This window comes from Sorex fumeus, unplaced genomic scaffold (assembly GCF_029834395.1).
Source record: "Sorex fumeus unplaced genomic scaffold, SorFum_2.1 ptg000061l, whole genome shotgun sequence".
NCBI classification, from domain to species: domain Eukaryota; kingdom Metazoa; phylum Chordata; class Mammalia; order Eulipotyphla; family Soricidae; genus Sorex; species Sorex fumeus.
The window spans coordinates 37,305,354-37,317,612 of NW_026606118.1; the positions used below are offsets into that span (position 1 = coordinate 37,305,354).

General features: G+C 41.1%; 2 pseudogenes; one reads left to right on the top strand and one right to left on the bottom strand.

Moving 5' to 3' along the window:
- The window catches only part of LOC130034756 (serine/threonine-protein kinase Nek4-like), a 92,301-nt pseudogene that overhangs the window by 50,637 nt on the left and 29,405 nt on the right, over positions 1-12,259 (top strand).
- LOC130034894 (uncharacterized) lies at positions 1,661-1,743 on the bottom strand (annotated as a pseudogene).

Below are 12,259 nucleotides of genomic sequence, written 5' to 3' on the forward strand. Positions count from 1 at the left end.
CTTTAGAGACTGGGAGGATAAATGGAAGCGAATTCTTGAAGAATAACTGACTTCTACTATGAAACAAGAAGTTTAGTTGCTAGGAACCTTAGAGTGTCTCTACATATCCAGAGGCAACCTAAATCTTTTTCCCCAGAAGTTTTTTGCCTCTCTGAGTCTCAGAAATTTCTCAACTCTCATTGGGTTATCATTCAAACCCTATCTAATCCAGGTTTTTTTTTAGCTCTTGGAACTTATTTTCTTTAGGGAAAATAAATGCATGACAGTGATTTTCTCTCACTAGCTCAGCAAATTTCAAAGCATGTGTTCAACATCCCACATATTTTTCATCCATAGTAATAAGTCCCGTCCACTTCTCCAGGCTCTTCAGTTTTTAAAATATTTTGACTCTTCTCCCCAGGCTGGTAACCCTCCTGGATATGAATCAGACAATCAGCATCTTTCTCTCTTCTTTGTTATTGGGCATATTGGTATGCTGTTTCTCTGCCTTTTCTGAAGGACCAATTGTTGCATCTCAGCCATGTTGAAATTTAGAAAACACTGTGAGAATGATTCCATTTTTGATTATTATTTTAAAAATTCTGAGCACTTTTCTTTTCCAATTACAATTTTAGGAATTGGAAATACAGTATTTAATAATACTGTAATGTTACTCTATGGTTTTCAAACTGATCATTCTGAGAATTTGCAATACTAAGAGCTCTTTTATTAATATATTCTGAAGAGTGGGCACACCTCTCCAAATGTACATGATTAAAGTTGTTGCTGTTCCATGTCTTTTTCTTACTACATTATAAACAACTTACTGGAGCGATAGCACAGCGGGTAGAGCGTTTGCCTTGCACACAGCCAACATGGCCAACCCGAGTTCAATTCTACCATCCCTCTTGGAGAGCCTGGCAAGCTATTGAGAATATCTTGCCTGCTCGGCAAAGCCTGGCAAGCTACCCATGACATATTCGATATGCCAAACACAGCAACAACAAGTCTCACAATGGAGACATTACTGGGCCCGCTCGAGCAAATAGATGAACAATGGGAGGACAGTGACAGTGACTACCAGGAGCTATGACAATCACCTGAGAAATGCTAGTGCCTAGCAAAGTGCTTGAAACACATCTGCTATCCAATACCCAAAGAACATACTAGAATCAGTCTATGTTATAGAATCATATTAATATAATTGACTTTTATGTAGACTTATAATGGTTTTTAAATGGTTTTATCTTTAATATCTATAACAGTATTTTTGTCATAAAACAGCTTGTGTTTAAGCCAAGGAGAAAGCAATATACGAGAGCATCTACTATGTACAAGGTCATGAGTTTAACCCTCAGCGCTGCATGGCCTCAAACACTATAATGAAAATCTATAGTCAACCCCAAGAATATCAGGGTATAACTACCCATGATGTATTGAATATGCCAAACACAGTAACAAGAAGTCTCACAATGGAGACGTTACGGGGCCCACTCAAACAAATTGATGAACAACGGGAGGACAGTGCTACAGTGCTACAGCTCTTCTGACATTCAGTTCTGTGAGCTTCTGCACGGACTCCTACATCACCTGGCCAAGCATCACCAGTAGTGGCCCTGGCCTTCACGCATCATTGACAAATAGTCCACAACCACCATAAAAAGTCTACTCTTGCTATTTTTTGTCTCAATAATAGTTTTCAATTAGCAATAATCATTCCTCAAATAAATGTCATTGGCTATGACACTGCCACTGTGAAAAGCTTCTGTCTCAAAAATAAACTGCTCCCTAAACCTAATACTAAAAAGTTTATTATTTTTCTCTTAAGAACACAGCTTCTCTGAAATTTACTGCATATATATCACTCACGATTTAATACATTTAATACATTTAATACATTTTGTTTCTTAATTTTATTAACTGAATCTAATTATTTTTTTTCCTCCCCAGTATTTTTCTTCCTGTATTTTAATGTTTGATTATTTTGTGCGTATTGGTAGCAGTTTTTATTTGTTGGTGTTTTGCTTACCTTTTATTTATTTATTTATTGCTTTTTTGGTCACACCTGGTGATGCATAGAAATTACTCCTGGCTCTGAACTCAGAAATTACTCCTGGCAGTGCTCAGCGGACCATATGGGATGCAGAGAATCAAACCCAGGTCGGCCACGTGCAAGGCAAGCACCCTACTTGCTGTGCTATTGCTCCAACCCCTTTGCTTACCTTTTAACACATCTGTCCTTCATCTCTGGATAATGACTGAAAAGAAAAAAATCAGTAATCCAAATATGCTTTCTTTTGTGGGGGGAAGGTGGACCCATATGCAGCAGTGGGATCATTCCTAGTGGGGCTCAGGAGACCATATGGGATTTTGGGGATCAAACTCAGGAAGGCAGAATGCAAGGCAAGCATACTACCCACTGTACTATCACTCTGGTCCCCAATTCTGCACCCTTTATCATTTTTATTTTTCATTCAAAGTTAAAAGTATCTGCTTACCTCTTCTCTAAGATAAGGATCTTGAGGCTTTGCAAACTCCAGTTTCTTAGTTTATTTATATACTCTAACTTCTTGAAGGAAAAATGACTTCTATTTATTCAATTATATTTCTTACAATTTTCTGCAACTTAAGCTGTCACTTTTAGTTGCTGAGTCAAAAGCGTTCTGTAGGGATGATAGTACCTTCTGTTCATCATCTCTTCTTTCACACAGATGGGAACACTGTGAAAAAACATAGCGACTTCAGGATATTATTTTTCCTTAGCAATATGACTTATACCACTAAGTATTCTTTCCAGTCACTGGTTATCTGTTTATGGCAACATATTTGCTATTTCTTTATACTCTTATATGTGATAATGCCATATATTCTTGACTAAAATGAGCATTTGTGAAAAGGAACATTTTATGCCCCATGATCCTTTTATCCTTGAAATTTTTCAGTTTTTATCTTGCTTATTCTTCTCATTTTCCTCTCTGTTTTCTACACCTTCTAGCTTCCCAGAATTGTTATTACTCTAGTAAAGCAAACTACCTAACATTTAGTATTAGAGTCATCTTTTTTCTCCTTTCTCAGGCAAAGTAAAACAGTTGTGGGTCAGATTTATTAGTATTAGAGTAGGTAACTAGGTATTTGAAGTGGTAACTTGCATTCAAGATTTCTCTCATAACTTTTATGGAAGAGTTTTGCAGATCTATTTCACTTGTTAGTATCATATCTTCACTATACACTACTTTTGAATTACATTTTAACTTTAAAGCAACCACACACAATTTATTTACATTGGGATCTATATAGTTTTCCTTATCTGAGAGAAGTGGAATTTTTGTCCTCTCGTTCTTCCAGTTGCTATGATTGCCCATTTCTAACCAGTTACAGCTGGACCTAAGATTCTTCCTTGATGTAATCTAAATGTAAAGTCATAGGTTTTCATAATTTTTTATTCAAAAAAATCTTGTGATAAAAATTCTCTCAAGAACCTTATTAAGAAATTATGTTGCCCTTTCAAGTCCCTGTTCTTCCTTGAACACTATCTGTCTTGCTTGTCCCTATTTCTTTGCTTGCTTATTTCCACTCTGGAGAAGACTGTATTCATCTCAAACACATACTTCCCTCTTCCTCTCCCCTCATATCTTTCTAAATTAGTTTCAACAAAAATAAAGGAAGGGATGAAGGAAGGAAGGAAAGAAGGAAGGAAGGAAGGAAGGAAGGAAGGAAGGAAGGAAGGTAGAAAAGGAGGGAGGGAGGGAGGGAGGGAGGGAAAGAGGGAGAGAAAGAGAGAAAGAAAGAAGGAAGGAAAGAAAGAAAGAAAGAAAGAAAGAAAGAAAGAAAGAAAGAAAGAAAGAAAGAGAAGGGAGGGAGGGAGGGAGGGAGGGAGGGAGGGAGGGAGGGAGGGAGGGAGGGAGGGAAAGAGAGAAAGAAAGAAAGAAAGAAAGAAAGAAAGAAAGAAAGAAAGAAAGAAAGAAAGAAAGAAAGAAGGAAGGAAGGAAGGAAGGAAGGAAGGAAAGAAAGAAAGAAAGAAAGAAAAAGAAAGAAAGAAAGAAAGAAAGAAAGAAAGAAGACATAAAGAAACGGAAGGAAGGAAGGAAGGAAGGAAGGAAGGAAGGAAGGAAGGAAGGAAGGAAGGAAGGAAGGAATTATGTTGAGGAACAGCGGACAAGGCTCTTGACTTGCCCAGGATCAATCTGAGTTCAGTACCTGGCACCACATATAGTCCCCTAAGCAACGACAGGAGTGATCCCTGAGTGCCAAGCTAGGAATAAGCCCTGAGCACCACAATGGGTAGCCCCAAACCCCTCTAAAATTAAAAAAAAAATTATTTTGAGGTGCCCAAGCAATAGTACAGTGGGTAGCGCGTTTGTCTTGCATGGTGTTGAACCGTTTGATTCTGGCATCCCATATGGTTCCTGAAGCCCAGCAGGAGTGATCCATGAGTGAAGAGCCAGGAGTAAGCTCTGAACACCACCGGGTGTAACCCAAAACCTACCCCTCCCAAATGTATGTATTGTAAGAGCAACTGTATCACCATGGTATCAAAACTTGAAGGTGGAAAAAAAAAAGCTCATCTAATGAAATATGTGAAAATTTAAAAAAATATTACAGGTAGAAGCAGCCTTGCACTGTAGCACTGTCCTCCTGTTGTTCATCAATTTGCTTGAGCGGGCACCAGTAACGTCTCCATTGTGAGATTTATTGTTACTATTTTTGGCATATCCAATACGCCAACGGGAGTTTGCCAGCCTCTGCTGTGTGGGCAGAATACTCTCATTAGTTTGCTGAGATCTCCGAGAGAGATGGAGGAATCATATCTGGGTCAGTTGGGTGCAAGGAAAATGCTCTACCCACTGTGCTATAGCTCCAGCCCAACTGGTAGAAGTGTAATATATAAATATTACACAGATAAAAGACAGAATGGTATATTAAATGATCTGTAAGAAGTTCAGCAGGTATAACGTGCAAAAATGAAAGTGACAGAGATGTGAATAGAGTCCTGAAAAGTACCCGAACAAGAATGAAAAATAAAACAGAGCAGCAGTCAACAAGCACTCTAGAAAGGACCAGGTAAGAAATATTTTAGGCTTGGTGGACATGCAATTTCCTGTCTCCACTACTCTAGTCTCCTATTGCAAAGATACAGCAAGCTTAAATGATGTATAATTGAATTTTATCTATTGGATATACAGATCAATATACTGAGGGTTGGCAGAAATATTTAGCATTCTGACCCATGAATACAGTGTTTCTCTTCATTTATGTAGATCATTTATTTTACACAGTGATCTTTTATAGTCTATAGTATACAGATTTCACCCCTTTTGTCAATTCGATCCCTATTTCATATTTTAGATGCTACTTAGTATAGAGTGGTCTTAAGCATGGCTGGTTGCTGGACTTAGACCCAGGGCCCAGGGCTTAGGTCTCTAATCCTGCTCTGATTGGGACTGGGTCTCCTCCACCCAGATCCCCCATCTTCCAGTATGTAGGCGTCACACCCACCAACTGCCCCCAGTGCCATGTAATCCCATCAACAGCCAAGACCCAGAGACTATAAAACCCAGCTCCCGGAAGTGTGCAGTCATGACATCTTATTATCCAGTTCTTACTCTGGAGAAACTGGCAGGCTGCCGAAAGGATCCTGCCCGCACAGCAGAGTCTGGCAAACTCCCCGTGGTGTATTCAATATGCCAAAAAACAGTTAATGATGGGTCTCATTCTCCTGACACTGAAATAGCCTCGAATGTGGCACTTTCTAAAATCTCAGGGCTAGGACGAAGGAGATGTTACTGGTGCCTGCTCGAGGAAATCAATGAACAACAGGATGACAGTGATACAGTGATACAGTAGTATGATTTTATTTAATTTTATTAGTGCTACCCTTGGTCCTGCCTAACATAAATTAGAATGTCAAGTAAGTGGGAGTCTGGGGGTAGTGTGATGAAGCAGAGTGGAACTTATAAAATAACATTAATTAAAGGTCTTAGACACTTTGGTGGTATAGTGTTTTATATATATATATATATAAAATCTCAAAACATAGGTGCCATACAAACACTGTTGTATGTAAGCATAGGACCTAACTATAACAAATATTTTTAAATGAGTTTGCTAAGGAAGTGAGAGTGGAGGTGAGAGGGAACCTCAGGCTGACATTGGTGGAGAGATGCTGAGACTGATGGTGGATTTGTAGTTGCAATATTGTATGTCCAAAACTCTGGTATTGACAGTTTTGTAAATCACGGTGCCTCAATAAGAATTATTAAAAAGTTTCCTATGAATATATAAATGTAATTTTATTTATCAACCTTGTAATTTTATTATGCTAATATTTATTGTGCTAATATCAGAAATTCTCGAAGAAAATGTCTTCATTTATTTTCAATGAGCATGAGAAGATTAAACATATTTTATAAATAGTAAATTAACTGACTCAATTTTTTTGAATGATCTAGCTTATTGCAGATAGACTAATCCAAACTTTGCCATGAACACACAATACGTCTCAAAAAATATCAACATTCCATTTGCTTTTCTAGGTACTCTAAAATATCTGCCTGTATTTCAAGGTCACTAAAAGTTTTTCACATCATCCCTATCCAGTCATTTCCCAATTACTTTCTGAGGCCTGCCACAATCACTATACAGTCTCTAGACAATATGAGCAGGTATGCACTATTCTCACTTCCAGCCCTTTGATTTCACTACTTGGACTTAGAGTCTCCAGAAGTGTGACACATTAAATTCCTGTCAGATAAGACATTAGGTCTGTAGTACATTTATACAGCAACTTAGCAAACAAATACTATTTAAACTTAGCCATTACTGATTCTTTGCTAATCATGAAAACAGATGGAGCTCTTCAAGTAACAGTATTTAAAAATCACAGAAAACTTACACATCAATGCTACATGGAAAGTTTTCTCACAAATCTTAAGATGCTAATATGAAGAAGTATACTCCAAAAACAGAACTCACATAGTCTTACTGGATAGCTGGACAGGAGCAAAGAGAGGAAAAGTACAGAGATTTTCAAGGTCCATGAGATCTAGATAAGTCCACAATCACAAAGCTTGGAAAAGACTGAAAAGCGAATGTGGAAGAACTAATTGATTTGAAAAAGGACTTGTTAAGCTCCAATTTGAGAGAGAAGGTACAATATAGGATGACATGGAAGACTATGCAGTGTTAAAATAGTCTAAGTTCTTGGAACTCTAAAAAGAGAATGAAATAAATAATATAAAGAAACAATCACAGCTCTTTCCTCAAAGAACTGGAGTATACAATTCAAATGGAATAAGATGTGGGAAATAGGAGGAGGGAATGAAAAAATAATAATCTAATATTGGAGGTGGGAAAGTTTCTTTGATATTAAAAAGCACAGAAATTAGAAAATACTTCACTACACTAACAGAAGAGGGAGGTCTGTTAATATGAAGCCAGAAAATCATCTTACCCTTTTTTCTCTCCTGAGAGAAGAAAATTTGCCTCAAGCATGAGTATAGAAAAGATTACAGTTGAGTTACAGGTGTGTGTATTGTAATAAAACTGCAAGGAAGGAGATAAGTTAACATCCTTACAATGATAATGCACTGGAAAAACATTCCCACAAAAGTTACCTAATTGTCAAAAATAAGTTCAAATAATTAAGGTATGGTATTAACCATGAACTAACAACTTAAATAAGTATGCAAACTCACAAATGTGATGACTACATTTTAAGAATTACTGAAAAGACTATGAAAAACTAGAGAGAATTTTTATTAAAAAATAAATCTTAAGGCTGGAGCAATCGCAGAGCAGTTAGGATGCTTGCCTTATACACAGTCAACCTGGGTTTGATTCCAGACACCCCTCTATGGTCTCCTAAGTCCACCAGGAGTGAACCCTGAGTGCAAATCCAGGAGTCAGCCCTGAACACTGTTGGTGTGACACCAAAACCAAAATAAATATAAATAAATAAATCTCCTTAGAATTGAAGATAAAATTAGAAGACACAAACATATACACATATATGCACCATCTTGAAAAAATATTTAAGAGGAGAGGATGGAAAGAAACTAACCTTTAAAAATCAAAATGAAATGGAAGATTGTGAGTTCGGATGGATGAACGAAGGATCAAGGAATGAAGAAATGGGGCCACAGGCTGGTTGGTAATCAGTGGCCATTTATTCTAGTCTCACAGCATAATTATATAGAAGGGTGGGGGTACACATAGGTGTGGTTGAACATATTATAACAATAAAGAGATATAAAGTCCTTTCTTCAGGGAAAGATCTTCTAGGAGATTAACTCAAGGACAAAATCTCAGTTTGAGTTTCAGCACTCTTGATTACTAAGAGATCTGCTCAAGGGCGGGATTCCATCTAAGGGTATACTGTTTACTCCTTTCCTCAGCTAGTAATCCTTTTCAATGATCATATTAAATTTCCTTCATAATAATAGTTCTGGGTGGAGCGATAGCACAGCGGTAGGGTATCTGCCTTGCACCCAGCCAGCCCGGTTGTGCTGGGTTGGATTCCTCCGCCCCTCTCGGAGAGCCCAGCAAGCTACCAAGAGCATCTCACCTGCATGGCAAAGCCTGACAAGCTACCCGTGACATATTCAATATGCCAGACACAGTAGCAACAAATCTCACGATGGAGACGTTACTGGGCCCGCTCAAGCAAATCGATGAACAATGGGAGGACAGTGCTACAGTGCAATAATATTTCTAGTCATTTTGTATGAACACAGTAAGAGTTACATTAAACTTAAAGGGTGGCTCCTCCTGGGGACATCTCACTATACGTTCCAGACTACAGTCCTCAGGCAAGGTTAGTCTTTCCTGATGCCAGCAGGGTACTTATCCAGTTACCTCTTTTGAGGTTGTGACAGTTTGTTTTATGATCATGCTCTGAAATTATAATACTTCTTATGGCACTTAGCCTGTCCCTTTTCAATGCCAGGGTAGCTTGTGTTTTGCCCTGGGTCCATCCAAGTTCCTCACCAGGACCCTCCTTTTTGGGGGTGTTAGTAAGCAAGAACAACTGAGGCTTAAGTCAAGTAAATATAATGGATGCCCAGGAATAAATATTATTGGAGTTATTTAACTCCCATGTTACAAAGGCAACTTTTTTCCTGTGTTTATACAGAACTGACATTGTTAAACCATGCAAAGGACATGAAGGAAAGAGAAAAGTAATATAGGACTAGTAGTGTCTGATGGAATTGGGTGTGCCTTAGGAGCACTGTGATGGGTGCAAATTAATAAACCTAGATCCCTGCAGGAGGAGCAAAGACAAACCAATGTTTTCCAATAGAATATATAAAAGGAATTCAAATAGATGGATCAAAGAGTTGCATTATGCTCTGCTCTGTATCTAGGAGTCCCAGGTTCATTCCTTGGCATGGCACTGTACCCCCAAACAACTCCAAAAATAACACCCCCATCACTACTGAGGATATTGCCCACCAAAATTTTTAAGTAGACTCAAAATTAAATAAGTATATAATGGACAATAGGATATGGACAATATACAACCTATAAAACCAATACTTGGGTCCATGGATATGGTTCAAGGTACATGTACATGTATAATGTGTGAGCAATTGAGCTCATTTCTTGGCATCACATGGACCTACAATCATCACTGGATATAGATCTTGTGACTCCTGAGTGTCAACAAGACTTGACTCTGGACCCTCAAGTTCTGCTAGGTTGTCCAGTAGCACTGTTGCACTGTCCTCCCGTTGTTCATCGATTTGCTTGAGTGGGCTCCAGTAATATCTCCATTTTGAGACTTGTTGTTACTGTTTTTGGAATATTGAATACACCATGGGGAGCTTGTCAGGCTCTGCCATGCAGGCTAGTCTAGGTTGTCCTATTTTTTAAAAGGTAAAGGTAAAGGTAAAGGCCCTCCCGTTGATCGTCGATTTGCTCGAGCGGGCCCAGTAACGTCTCCATTGGAGACTTTGTTGTTACTGTGTCTGGCATATCGAATACTCTCGGTAGCTTGCCGGGCTCTCCGAGGGGTGGAGGGATCAAATCCGGATCGGTCTGGTCAGCTGCGTACAAGGCAAACGCCCTACCACTGTGCTATGAAACCAGTGATTTTTGTATGAGGGTAAACTAACACATATACATATACCAAACCATACACATATTTTTAAAAAAGGGCAACAAACTATTCATCATCCTGTTATTCGTCGATTGCCTCGAGCAGGCCCCAGTAACGTCTCTTTCATCCTAGCCCTGAGATTATATTCAAGGCTCTTTAGGAGAATGAGACCCATCATTGTTACTGGTATTTGGCATATTTGGTGCGCCACGGGGAGTTTGCCAGACTCTGCCCTGTGGGCAGGCTATATTCGATAGCCTGCAAGTTTGTCCAGAGTAGGAATGAGATAATAAGATATCATAAAAAGGTGTTTTGATAAGATGTTGCGCGGCCGCGAATGCGGCCGCGCGGTTCCGTGAGCTGCATTTGGTAGTCTCTGAGTCTTGGCCGTTGATGGGATTACACAGCGCCAGAGGGCCAGGTGGTGGGTGTAACCCCAGCCTACTGGAATTTGGAGGATCTGGGTGGAGGATGCTCCACTCCAATTCGAGTAGGCTTGGAGATCTCGGCCCCGGAACCCGCGTGGCTTTGTCCCTCTGCCAGTACCTTCATGTGTGCGGAGAGTGGTCTCAGCATGGTGGTGGCTGCTCCTGGAGGACTATTAAACACACTATAGGACAAACTATTAAACACACCAATAATCATATTTCTTCCATGGAAAAATCTATTGGAAAAATGGTTTAGGCATGTTGAAAAAAAAATGGGTTCCATCAGCATGATGTCCAATACAAGCTTTACATATAAAATTATAAAAACTGATAAGAGAAAGAACACATGGAGGGTGCGGGATCCCGGAGGAAAAAAAAAAGAAAAAACAGGTTCCAAAAAGAGCCGAGATCACCCGCAAGTTCCAGATGGAGTAGGTGCCGCATCCCGCCTCCCCCAGATGGAACCCCGGTGACCAGAAGCCCCTACAAACACAGCTCGAGTATGCGGGAACGAGGACTTTTTCTCAAATCTGCCGGACTACACCTCCCAGGTAACCTCTGATTCCGGAAGTCACGCCCACAGCCCACCCCCCAGCGCCATCTTTGAAGTGTTCAGCATAAGAGAAAGAACACATGGAGGGTGCGGGATCCCGGAGGAAAAAAAAAAGAAAAAACAGGTTCCAAAAAGAGCCGAGATCACCCGCAAGTTCCAGATGGAGTAGGTGCCGCATCCCGCCTCCCCCAGATGGAACCCCGGTGACCAGAAGCCCCTACAAACACAGCTCGAGTATGCGGGAACGAGGACTTTTTCTCAAAACTGCGCGGCCGCGCGACATCTCTCTATATACAAAGTGATCAATGAGAAGTAAACCACCCAATCTTTCTCCCTGAAAGTCAGAGTTAAGTTTGGAGCACGGCCACAGCCCCAGAAACACAAGGACTTAATGCAGAACCCAGCAGCTTAGAACAGAAAAGTGAAAGGACTATGCGTTAATCCAGGCCATCAAGTCTGCCGGAGGGGAAAGGGTGTTGCCCCATTCGCCCTCTCTTCTCTGGAAAGAAGGATGGCGGCCGCATGGGAGCCTTGTGGGCAGCAGGTATGAGCCGGGGGTGTGGGGGCGACTAAAACCTCATGGGAAGGGGGGCGTTCCGGTCCGTCCTTCACGCCCTACCGAGGTCACCAGTTGCCCCCCATGAGCGGCTCTCCAGCACGGCCACAGCCCCAGAAGCACAAGGGCTTAATGCAGAACCCAGCAGCTTGGAGCAGAAAAGTGAAAGGACTATGCGTTAATCCAGGCAATCATTTCTGCCCAGAGGGGAAAGGGTGTTGCTCCCTTCCGCCCTCCTCCCTCTGGAAAGAAAGATGGCAGCCACATGGGAGCCTCGTGGACAGCAGGTATGAGCCGGGGGTGTGGGGGCGACTAAAACCTCATGGGAAGGGGGGCGTTCCGGTCCGTCCTTCACGCCCTACCGAGGTCACCAGTCGCCCCCCACGAGCGGCTCTCCAGCACAGCCACGGCCCCAGAAGCACAAGGACTTAATGCAGAACCCAGCAGCTTGGAGCAGAAAAGTGAACGGACTATGCGTTGACCCAGGCCATCAAGTCTGCCGGAGGGGAAAGGGTGTTGCCCCATTCGCCCTCTCCTCTCTGGAAAGAAAGATGGCGGCCACATGGGAGCCTTGTGGACAGCAGGTATGAGCCGGGAGTGTGGGGGCGACTAAAACCTCATGGGAAGGGGGGCGTTCCGGTCCGTCC